Source organism: Oryctolagus cuniculus, chromosome 5, assembly GCF_051225735.1.
Source record: "Oryctolagus cuniculus isolate XC-2025 breed Fujian yellow rabbit chromosome 5, ASM5122573v1, whole genome shotgun sequence".
NCBI lineage: Eukaryota > Metazoa > Chordata > Mammalia > Lagomorpha > Leporidae > Oryctolagus > Oryctolagus cuniculus.
In genome coordinates, this window is record NC_142871.1 from 158,946,960 (window position 1) to 158,959,931 (window position 12,972).

Consider the following 12,972-nt stretch of genomic DNA (forward strand, 5'->3'; position numbering starts at 1 on the left):
CACACTTGGCTAATCCTCTGCCTATGGTGCCAGCATCCCATATGGGCGCCGGATTCTGTCCCGGTTGCCCCTCTTCCAGTCCAGCTCTCTGCTGTGGCCCAGGAGGGCAGTGGAGGATGGCCCAAGTGCTTGGGCCCTGCACCCACGTGGGAGACCAGGAAGAGGCACTTGGCTCCTGGCTTCGTATCGGCGTGGCACCAGCCATAGCAGCCATTTCAGGGCTGAACCAACAGAAGGAAGACCTTTCTCTCTCTCTCTCTCTCTCACTGTCTAACTCTGTCAAATAAATTAAAAAATAAAAATAAAAAATAAAACCTTGAATAGATGAAGTGATGGATGTTAATTATCCTAATATCATTAAAATATATGCATTTATCAAAATAGTACATGTACCTCATAAGTATGTACAATTATTGTCAATAAATAAAAAAAGAAAATAAAAAAAACAAAGCAAAAAAAACAATAATCCATGACCTGACTAAATGCTGCATACTAGAAACTATCATTAATTTCAATGAAAAAGGAGAGATTGACAGCAAAAGGAATGAAAAAAATATGCTATTATTAATTTTTATAGAAACATGAGGAATTGTTATATTAATATCAGATAAAGTGGACTATCTGAACAAAGAGACAAAGAGGGACATTACATAATAATTCCTGGAACAATCCATCAAGATGATATAGTAATACTAAAGATGTATGCACCAAACAACAGAACTTCAAAATATATAAAGCAAAATTTGATAGAATAGAAAAGGGAAAAGAATAATTCTCTATTTATTGTTAGCAACTCCAATATCCCTCAACGAACTGATGATAAAAGTGCTAGATAAGAAATTAACAAAACACAGTGTAGTTCATGCATATGAGTATAGATGACACATATATTTCTCTATAGATTGCTAAAACAAAACAACCAAAGCTTGACCGCTGTTCTTTTTGTGATGAATTTTCCAGAAAAGCAGGAATTCACACAACACAAACGTGTTCTACTCCTCTGAAACTAGAATAATTTGAGAGACCAGCATTAAATATGCTTTTTAAGTTTGATGATTAATTCAGGATATAAAAATTTACATGAAATATCTCAGTACTTTTTTTTCAAAAGATTTATTTATTTATTTGAAAGTCAGAGCTACAGAAAGGCAGAGAGAGAGAAAGGTCTTCCATCCAGTGGTTCACTCCCCAAATGGCTGCAATGGCTGGAGCTGGGCCAATCCAAAGCCAGGAGCCTGGAGCTTCTTCTGGGTGTCCCATGTGGGCTCAGGGGCCCAAGGAGTTGGGCCATCTTCCACTGCTTTCCCAGGCCATCAGAGAGAGCTGGGTTGGAAGTTGAGTAGCCGGGATTAAAACTGGCACCCATATGGGATGCCAGCACTGCAGGCGGTGGCTTTACCACTACAGCACAGAACACATTCCCTGCATTCTTTTATAAGAAGCTTCATGATTTTCTGATGAGCATGTTATGTCAAAATAGGTTAAATCTGACATGGTCTAATAAAGAGATTTTTAATCTGATAGTTTCACTTTAATAACTTTATCAGACCTCACATAATCAAATTAATTCATGAAAGAGATTCACTTGAAAATTCTAGAACTTGAGTACAAAAAGGTATAATCAATAAATAATACAAGTATGCACTACTGCTTGTTAACAAGCCTAAGTTCTGGTCATTGCTCTTGCATGAGCCACTGTTTTACTTTGAATAAATTCCTCGGCCTTTCTGAGTTTTAATTTTCTCATCAGAAACACTAAGAGATGGAACTAGTTGATTTCAAACCATTCTTTCCTACTGTAACTCTTAAAACCATGGGAGTCAACTTCATGCTTCTAAATAAGAATTCTTTGGCCTTTCAACTGAAAATGGATCTTCAGAACTTCTGACATAGAATCTGAGTAGTCTGAGACCACCACAGAGCACTGTGTTCCAAAGCAAAGCAGGAGAGCAAAGAGGAAGACTGGTCTGAATCAGGTTTCCCAGGAGAGCAACAAAGTAGCAGGTGAAGAAAGTTGCCTTAGACAAAAAGGAAACAGAACAAAAGCCAGAAACAGGCGAGTTCCAGTTCCAGGGCCTTTCAGCATTGATTAAGCAGCTGAAAACCCACACATGTCCTCACCAAACACACATCAGACAGAAGACCCTCACCAACAGCTCTAGCTTTCAAAAAAGCAGGACAATTAGAGTGGCTCCTGGAAAAACAAGTAATCTTGGATGTAAAAGTAACCCAATGGGTGAAATATTTAACTCTCAGCTCTTAGCCACACATACAACAAATGGACACGTTTCCTGGAGATACAAAGTTCATTGGAAGGAAGCTCCTAGTTCCCCTGCTCTCAGCTTCAACCGGATACCACACACATTTAATTATTTCCAAAAGTATCCACCTGCTGTTGGAGAGCTGTTCTTCAAGTCAATGAAGGTGATATTGGTTCAGAGGCTCCAGGTATTTCAGGCAAATACAACCAGCATTAGGTGATGAGAATAGCAATTGTGGGGAGCAGCCCGGACTGGACTGAGTTACTGGAATTAAGACTTATTCTATGCATCTGCTCTCCCACAATATGGCGCTGGGAGAGAAGTAAACAGCTCCCGCACAGCTGCCTCCAGTTCAACCAATAAACTGTAGGACTTACTCCTGATTGGAGGAGAGCAGCATACTCGGCGTGTGGGCAGCCGAGTTAGGATTGGACTATAAAGGAGGAGAGAGACGGCATGCACCAGGAACATCTAAGGGGAACATCTAAGGGGAACACCTGTGCAGCCCCCGAGAAAGCCGGCCGGCGGTGTGCCGCTCCCCTGCGGAAGTGGGGAATGTGGCCAGGGGGAACCGCCCTTCCACGGAGGTGGAAGGGATAGTAGCCAACCCGGGAAGAACCAGCAGCAAACCCGGGGAGGGCCGAGCAGACGAAAGAACAGCGCAGGGTCCTGTGTCGTTCCTCCACGAAGAGGGGGAGCGACATAATGGTGCCGTGACTCGGATAGGAAACCTAGGAGGGAAAAACCGGGAAGAAGTGGGAAATTACCGGAGAGTTAGACTAGCAAAGAGCCTAGGGAAAAGCCGGACGAAAAGGGTGCCGGAAGAAGCTATTGAAAGCCTAGGCATAGATTCGGATACGGACTACGGGGGGAAGCTGGGAGAAATCTCTAAGGTCGAAAGCGAAAGTGAAAGCTAGAACAAACAGACTCGGATGCGGACTGTGGGGAGAGGCCAGGAGAAATGAGGGAGGAGTATTGTTGGAGGAAAGCTTGGGGAAACATACCGGGTAGAGAAAAATGTTAGGGAAATTGAAGCCGCGGGGGGCAGGCCGAGGCGGAAACGAAAGCCACTTTGGGATTCTCAAGTTAGCCCGGGAATAGGGGGCGAAAAGTTAAAACCAGAAGCGGAAACGTAAGCCTGGTTGGGATCCGTCTGATTAGCCCGGGGAGCAAAGGACGGGAAGCCAAACCGTGGGGCGGAGACGTAAGCTGGGTTGAATTCGCCAGGCTGGCCCGGGGAACTTGGATTGAATGCTAGTGGTGGAGACGCAAGCTACGCTGTGTGACTCGCGGAAGCCGCCGTGTGCAGAGAGAGCACGGGGCGTGAATAGATAGGGAACGCGGGGCTGGCGCGAGGCCGTGGTTCAGACGCGAAGGGGCATGGAGACCGTGGAGTGTGCGCGCAAAGCCGAGCCGCGCAGATGAGAGAGGCACGGGCTGAAGCGGCTCAGAGCCGGAAAGCCGCCGAGAAGCAGCCTCGGGGCGGGCACCGGAAAGCCGCGGGGATAAGAGAAACGGAAGTTTAGAAGTAAAATGAGAGAAATAGAGAAATAGGAATGCTGGAAGATAGAAGTAAAATGGGAGAAATAGGAATGCCCGGAGATAGAGAAATAGAGAAATAGAAAGGCCTCCCCTCAACACTGCAATGTGAGAGCTTGGATTCAGTCTGCCCGATTAGGGAGGCGGTGAGCACCTGCGGGCGGCTAGCAGCTTATGCGCCGCAGGTCACCGAAGACAGGCACAAATTAACATCAATAAGGCCTCCCCACAACACTGCAATGTGAGAGCTTGGATTCGGTCTGCCTGATTAAGTGAGGCGATGAGCACCTGCGGGCGGCTAGCAGCTTATGCGCCGCAGGTCACCGAAGACAGGCACGAATTAACATCAGTAAGGCCTCCCCACAATACAGCAATTAGGAGGCTTGGATTCGGTCTGCCTGATTAAGGCGGTAAGCGCCAGCAGGCGGCTCGACCAAAGTATGAGCCGCAGGTCACCGAACACAGGCACGCATCAGCGCCTAAAAACCTCCTCACAACATGGCGAAGAGAGGACCCGGATTCGGTTTGCCTGATTGATAGGACTTGTAAGAACCTGTGGCAACTCTAGCAAGTAGAGCAGAGTGTGTGCCGCGGGACACCGAAGACAGGCACGTATCAACGCCAAAAAATAAAAAGAAAGGGGGATCTGTGGGGAGCAGCCCGGACTGGACTGAGTTACTGGAATTAAGACTTATTCTATGCATCTGCTCTCCCACAATATGGCACTGGGAGAGAAGTAAACAGCTCCTGCACAGCTGCCTCCAGTTCAACCAATAAACTGTAGGACTTACTCCTGATTGGAGGAGAGCAGCGTACTCGGCGTGTGGGCAGCCGAGTTAGGATTGGCGGAGGAGGACTATAAAGGAGGAGAGAGACGGCATGCACCAGGAACATCTAAGGGGAACATCTAAGGGGAACACCTGTGCAGCCCCCGAGAAAGCCGGCCGGCGGTGTGCCGCTCCCCTGCGGAAGTGGGGAATGTGGCCAGGGGGAACCGCCCTTCCACGGAGGTGGAAGGGATAGTAGCCAACCCGGGAAGAACCAGCAGCAAACCCGGGGAGGGCCGAGCAGACGAAAGAACAGCACAGGGTCCTGTGTCGTTCCTCCACGAAGAGGGGGAGCGACAGCAATAATCAGGAAATTTCAGGGTAAGAAACCCCCTTGGTAGATACTAAGAATACCACAATACCAGAATTGATTCATGCAAGCCACAAATCCTTATTAACATCTGGACTTTACCTGTTACCCTGAATAGTGCTGAGGGCGCAGAGGCAAATCAGACAGCCTGGGAGAAGCTGAGATTCTGGTTGGCAGCATCAGCTGGGCTTGCAGCAGCAAAAGGTATCCCCTCAGCTGGAGGGTTGTTGATGGAACTTCTTTCCCATGGACGAGTGGGAAAAGCTGATCACGCCCATAAGGACTGTGGGGTATAGAATAGCTTTAAAGAGAATGAGCCATTCCAGAGAATTCTGTGCAGGTTAAGAGGGCAAGTGAAATAAGGAAGTCTTCCCAACTTGCCTTGTCTTGAAGATCAGAATTACTGCATTTTATTGGCTGTTAATTTAGCACTGGCAGCTGGAGAGTCTCCCTTGTGACACAATGAAGCCACCCTCCCACAGATTGTTCACAATAACCTCAAGGACTCTGTGCCCTACTAGTCCTATTTCCTTCTTACCAGTGTGCTACCTGCATCCTTGTCATGGAGCATCTTCCAACACTTCCCGCCATGGTTGGTGCCACGGAATGTGTGGGTAGGCTTGGAGCTTCCGGCCAGTCTCTTCAGATGTCAGGGCTCATCAGTTGCCCCTGGAGCTCCGTTGATATCCTGGCTTTGGGAGATTAGAGAGTCACCATTCGAGATTCCTTGAGCCCTGTTTCACAACTGGGGAAATTAACTCCCAGGGAGGCAGATGGTTGAGTAGCCCCAGGTCACGCAGGTGTACAGGCTCCTACTAGAGCCCAAGTCAGGAACTCTGGGCTCTTTGCACCTCAACCCTCAATGATTAGCTCAGGAACTGGTTATATCTCTACCAAGCAGAACTGTGATTCACGCTGGTGGCCATGACTGCCTTATTCAATGAGATTCCTTTAAACCTTATCTTCTACATGATGTCTGGAGTTCGCCATGGTTTACTCAATGCATTCGTCTTAAGCTCAATCTTCTGTATATTCAGAATGACAGAATGATGTGCAGGATAATGTAGGCTCCATTAGTACTTTATGCATACCTCTATTATAGTACTTATCACATCATGCAGTAATTTTTTGTTTACATATCTGTCTCCGCCACTTGCCTGTTAGTTTCTCCAGGGGTTAGGCTGTGTCTTACTCGCTTAGCATCCTACACCCTTCCCTGAAGACAACAGCTGAACATTTAGAACAAGGTAGGCTTTTCATGAATGAGCCAGCTTTATAGTAAAACTCAGCAGAGTTCTGTCTGATATCCACATATTCATTTATTCTACAGATGATTTTATCACTATTATTTATTTTTAACTGACAATAAAAATTGCATTTGTGGTGTGCAACAAAGTGCTTTGAAATATGAGAGGGGCTTCAAAAAGTTTATGGAATATAAGATAATGCAGATTTTTCATATACTTTTTGAAGCTCCCTTCCAAGTAGACATTGTATAATAGCTAAATCAACCTAATTAACATATGCATTACTTCTTTATGGTGATAACACTTAAGATCTAGTCTTTTAGCAATTTTCAAGTATACAATAGATTCTTATGAACTTCAGTCACTGTGTCATGTGATCTCTTGAATTTATTTAAAGGTTCACAGTCAAGTAGCAGAGACAAAATGCACACAAAACATTACAGCATGATATGATAAATACTATAATAGAATGTGCATAAACTCACTTAAAGTTCTTCCAATGTGTATCTAGATGGTATTTTCTTCATCCTTCATCCACCAATGGACACTTAGGTTTTTTTTTTTTTTTTTTTCACAACTTGGTTATGGTGAATAATGCTGAAATGAATGTGAGGGAGTAACTATCTCTTCAAAATACTGATTGCATTTTCTTGGGATTAAACAGCCAGTAGTGGGATTGCAAGATCACTAGAAACTCCATGCTGTTTTCCATAATGGCTGCCCCAATCTAAATTCCCACCAACAGATTTTAAGTTTACATTTTCTTTCTATCGTTACCAATGCTGGTTTTCTTTTGTCAATTTGAAAAAAGCCACTGCCAGGGGGCCGGTGCTTAAAGCCACTGCCTGCAGTGCCAGCATCCCATATGGACACCGGTTCAAGACCTAGCTGCTCCACTTCCAATCCAGCTCTCTACTATGGCCTGGAAAGACAGTGGAGGATGGCCCAAGTCCTTGGGCCCATGCACTTAAGTGGGAGACCTGGAAGAAGCTCCTGGCTTTGATATGGCATAGCTCTGGCCACTGTGGCCAAATGGGAAGTGAACCAGGGGGTGGAAGATCTCTCTCTTCCTCTTTCTATAACTCTGCCTTTCAAATAAACAAATAAATCTTAAAACAAAAACAAAAACAAAAAATCCCCCCCACCTCTCCTTCTCTGTGTAACTCTGATTTTCAAATAAATAAGTAAGTCTTTAAAGAAGAAAAAAAGCCACTCTGACAGGTATGAGTGATATCCCATTAATTTGCATTTTTCTGAGCGTTAGTGATGGTGAACTTTGTTTTTAAACTTTGTTTTCAAGCTTTGTTGGCCATTTGTATAAATTTTTTGAGAAGTGTTTCTTCAGGTCTTTTGCCCATTTTAGCTTCTACTTTTTAAAAATATTTATTTATTTATTTATTTATTTATTTTGAAAGTCAGAGTTACAGAGAGAGTTGAAGAGAGAGAGAGGGAGAGAGAGAGAATCTTCCATCTGCTGCTTCACTCCCCAGATGGCTGCAATGGCCAGCACTGGGTCAGGCGGAAGCCAGGAGCCTGGAGCATCATTCAGGTCTCCCAGTGGATGGCAGGGGCCCAAACGCTTGGGCTATCCTCCACTGCTTAATAGAGAGCTGGATCTGAAATAGGGCAGCCAGAACAGGAACTGGCACCCAGAAGGGTTGCCAGCATCACAGGCGGTGACTTTACCTGCTATACCACAATGCCGGGCCCTTTGCCCTCTTATTCAATAGGTATTTATTATGTATTTATTGTGTATCTAGCATTAAGCTCTTGGAATTCAAGTACACTGCCTAGGATCTCTGAGAGAGAACAGCATATGGAAAAGATTCATTCCCAGTGTCAATGTGGATTGCAGGGATGAGAGAGACACAAGGGGCTGTTCAATTTGCCCTGGTTGAGGAGAGAGGTTCGGGGAAGGGTTCCTGGGGCCAGGGGAGCCCTGAGCTGCATTTGTGGCTATGCAACAACCTTTTACAGATGTGTTCAGCAGAGGCCATCAGGGAGAGGAGACAGCAAGGGTGAAGGCACCGGGGTGCCAGGTGGGGACATGCAGCCCTGTCACGTTGCTGTGGTTACAAGAACATCCAGTACAAGGCTGGAGAGAGTAGCAAAGCTGCTGAGAGGCTGAGAGCGAGCAGTTGATTAGAAGTCCTGGAAGCTGGATGTGATGCCACAGGTGATTTTAGTGAAGTAAAAGACAAACTGGGCAGGGATGGGGTTTTCCAGAAAGAATAGCTCCCTGGCCTTAGGAACAAAAGCCTTAGCCTTTAGGATAACACTAGGATCAGGAAAATGTGTTTGGAGCCAGGCGCCACAGGCAATGAAGACCTGAACTAGGAAAGTTACAGAAGAAGTGGAGAGAAGGGGGCTGACTTGAGCCTGACTTGGGAGGTGAACTTGGCATGTTTTGGAAGTTCACTGGCTTTGGGAAGCAAAGAATAGAGAAGAGACAAGGCAACTTCCCAGGTGAATGATGGAGTAGGTGAGAAAGACAAGGTTTGGGGGAAGGTATTGAGTTCCTTTAGACATAGAGGTTTTGAGGTGAGCCTGGCTTATCCAGGAGATGTCCAGTTACAGATAGTCAGAGATACGTCTGAATCATGGAGGGATTGGGAAAGGACCTGGATTAGAGGTCTAAAATGTGTGGTCATAAATGTGAATGAAAACACAAGTGTGGGCATGCTGTGTGAGACTGGCAGTCAGCTGGACCAGCGCCAGAGAAGTCACAGCACACAAGCAGCTGGCGGAGAAAGGGGCTTGCTACAGTGGCTGGGAGGAAGAGAAGAGCATCTTGGGAATCTTGGGAGGACCAGTTTGGCTCACATACAACTTCCTCACGGGACTGACTCCCATCACCTCCAAGGCACCCCACTGCTAATATTGCTACCCCTCTAACAAGTCCACTGGGTTTGTCCTTACTAGAAGTTACCACAGTTGTAATCAGCATGTGACTTTGTGGCTGTTGAATATGGTTTCCCCATCTACAATAAAAATTCTATGCAGGTAGGGTTGTATCTATTTTTATTGCTCAGGAAATCCCAAACTGGCAAATAGTTGTTGCTCCATAAGTCTTTGTGAAATGAACGAACAGTGTTTCAGAGTCCCAGAATGCCACTTTGAGTGATCATGTTATCTGTGCAATGTTCAAATCAGAATAGGAAATGTGGCCAGCACCGCGGCTCACTAGGCCAATCCTCCACCTGCAGCGCTGGCACCCCAGGTTCTAGTCCCAGTTGGGGTGCCAGATTCTGTCCCGGTTGCCCCTCTTCCAGGCCAGCTCTCTGCTGTGACCGGGAGTGCAGTGGAGGATTGGCCCAAGTGCTTGGGCCCTGCACCCGCATGGGAGACCAGGAGAGGCACCTGGCTCCTGGCTTCAGATCAGCACGGTGCACCGGCCACAGCGCACCTGCCACAGTGGCCATTGTGGGGTGAACCAATGGAAAAGGAAGACCTTTCTCTCTGTCTCTCTCTCTCACTGTCCACTCTGCCTGTCAAAAAATTTAAAAAAAGAATAGGAAATGTGCTTATTTTTGCACTTTTAATTTTCCTGTGGAAAACAATTTTGTATCAAGTGCTTTTTAAAGTCAGTGAATGGTTCTCTCCTGTTCTCTTGGATATGACATGAGGTCTCCAAATACTTATAGAGAGGAAAAAGGCAAATAGACTTAATATATATTAATGTTTAATATTAGGTAACTAGTGGCCACATTCATCATTCCCCAAAGAAAAAGCCTGGTCTTGTGATAGAGGACAGCTGATGAAATTGTTTCATGAAAATGTATCTGGTTATTCAACCAGGAATACAAATTATGATGTGAATATGGTCACAGTGTAAAGTTTCTTCTTGGCAACATTTTAGTAGGCAGCTGTATAAGAATAGATATTGAACCAAGAAATCGTATAGTTTTTATATATAATCACTCATTTACATAGAAGAGAGAACTTCAAATAAGGTTGTGGAAACTAAAAGATAAAAATAAAATATAATCTATTTCTTGACACAAGCTCCATGAAGTTCAAGACACTTTTGTAAATGATGAAACTAGTCATTTAGACTATGCCTAAAGACTTGGGTGTCCTGAGAATTTAGCCATATCAATGCAGCAGTTTTTTCCCCATTATTCATGAAATGAAAATGGATTCTCTTTAAAGGTTGTTTTAACATTGGGAAACCACAAGAAGTCAGAAGGAACCAAATCAGAATACTTGTGCAGCTGCTTAATGATGCACCACTGAAAGTCTTGCAAAATTGCTCTTTTGAAGAGAGGACTAAGCAGGAGCATTGGCACCATGAAGAAAAACTATCCATTGAAGATTTCCTGGGTGTTTATTTTTTTGGCTGCACTTTTGCTCATCTTCTCAAAACATTCTCAATAATAATCAAATATTACTGTTCTTTGGCCCTCCAGAAAGTCAACAGAGTGCCTTGAGCATTCCCAAAAGCTATTGCCAAGACATTTGCTCTTGACCCATCTGCTTCTGCTTTGACTGGACCCCTCCCTCTTCTTGGTAACCATTGTTTGTTTTCACTGTGCTTTGTCTTAAGAATCACACTGGTAAGCAAATTTTTCATCACCTGTTACAATTCTTCCAAGAAATGTTTTTGAATTTCGATACCACTTGTTTAAAATTTCTGTTGAAAGTTCTGCTCTTGTCAGAAGCTGACCTGGTGGAACAATTTTGATACCCTTTGGGTAGAAAGTTTGCTCTATTGTAATTTGTCATTCAGAATTGTGCAAGCTGAGTCAATGGTATTAACTATTGTTTCTGCTGTTAATCATTGGTCCTCCTCAATTAAGGTGTCAACAGATGAAATTTTTCTTTCCAAATCAGTGTGGTTGGTCTGACACTGCAAACTCTATCTTCAACATCATTCCGTCCCTTTCTGAAATGAGCTATCTGAGGTGAGTGTTTAGCCTAACAGTTATGACTTTGGTTAAGACATCTGCATCCCACAGTCGTGTGCCTGAGTTCCAGCTCCTGCCTCCATCTTCCTGCTGTTGCAGACCCTGGGAGGCAGTGGTGACAGCTCAAGTAACTGAGTCCCTGCCACCCATGTGGGAGGCCTGGATTGAGTTCATGGCTCCCAGCTTAAGCCCCAAACAAGGACTGCTATGGGCATTTGGGAAATGAAGCTTGGGCAGGAGCGTTCTCTCTCTCTCTGTGTCTCTGTGTCTCTGTGCCTGTCTCTTTGTCTCTGTCTCTGTCTCTGTCTCTCTTTATCTTTGCCTCACATAAACAAATTTTTTAAAATGTGTTACCCATTTGTAAACTGCTTTGAGGCCTTGTTTCTATAAATTTTTTATGAAGTGTGAATGATTTAACCATTTTTCTATCCAAACTTCACCATCAATTTGCTGTTTATTCTTGTAGAATTCATCTTGCTCTGATAACAATCTTTTCAAACTTGTGTCTTACCCTTTTAGCCCTGCAAACTAGATGCTGTTCAGATATGTTAAAATAGTTGGTATGGAGCCAGCGCTGTGGCACAGCAGGTTAACACCCTGGCATGAAGTGCAGGCATCCCCTGGCCTGAAGCGCCGGCATCCCATGTGGACGCCGGTTCAAAACCCGGCTGCTCCACTTCCAATTCAGCTTTCTGCTATGGCCTGGGAAAGCAGTAGAAGATGGCCCAAGTCCTTTGGCCCCTGCACCTGTGTGAGAGACCTGGAATAAGCTCCTGGCTCCTGGCTTCGGATTGGTGCAGCTCTGGCCGTTGTGGCCAACTGGGGAGTGAACCATTGGATGGAAGACCTCTCTCTCTCTCTCTCTCTCTCTCTCTCTCTCTCTGCCTCTCCTCTCTCTGTGTAACTCTGACTTGCAAATAAATAAAATAGATATTTTTTAAAAAAACAGCTGGTACGTGATGATTATAGTGTTCTAACATTTTTTTAAAATTTTATTTAATGAATATAGATTTCCAAAGTACAGCTTTTGGATTACATTGGCTTCCCCCCGTCCAATGACTTCCCTCCCACCCGCAACCCTCCCCTTTCCCACTCTCTCTCCCCTTCCATTCTTATCAAGATTCATTTTCAATTTTGTTTATATACAGACGATCAGTTTAGTATACATTAAGTAAAGATTTCAACAGTTTGCACCCCCATAGAAACACAAAGTGAAAAATACTGTTTGAGTACTTGTTATAGCATTAAATCTCAATGTACAGCACATTAAGGACAGAGATCCTACATGAGGAGTAAGTGCACAGTGACTCCTGTTGTTGACTTTACAAATTGACACTCCTGTTTATGGCATCAGTAATCATCCTAGGCTCTTGTCATGAGTTTCCAAGGCTATGGAAGCCTTTTCAGTTCACCAACTCTTATCTTATTTAGACAAGGTCATAGTCAAAGTGGAGGTTCTCTCCTCCCTTCAGAGAAAGGTACCTCCTTCTTTGAAGACCTGTTCTTTCCACTGGGATCTCACTCACAGAGATCTTTCATTTAGGTGTTTGGGTTTGTTTTTTTTGTTGTTGTTGTTGTTTGTTTTTGTTTGTTTGTTTGTTTGTTTTTGCCAGAGTGTCTTGGCTTTCCATGCCTGAAATACTCTCATGGGCTTTTCAGCTGGATCTGAATGCCTTTAGGGCTGATTCTGAGGCCAGAGTGCTGTTTAGGACATCCGCCATTCTATGAGTCTGCTGAGTATCTCACTTCCCATGTTGGATCCCTCTCCCCTTTATTTATTCTATCGGTTAGTATTAGCAGGCACTAGACTTGTTTATGTGATCCCTTTGACTCTTAGTCCTTTCATTATGATCAATTGTGAACAGAAATTGATCACTTGGA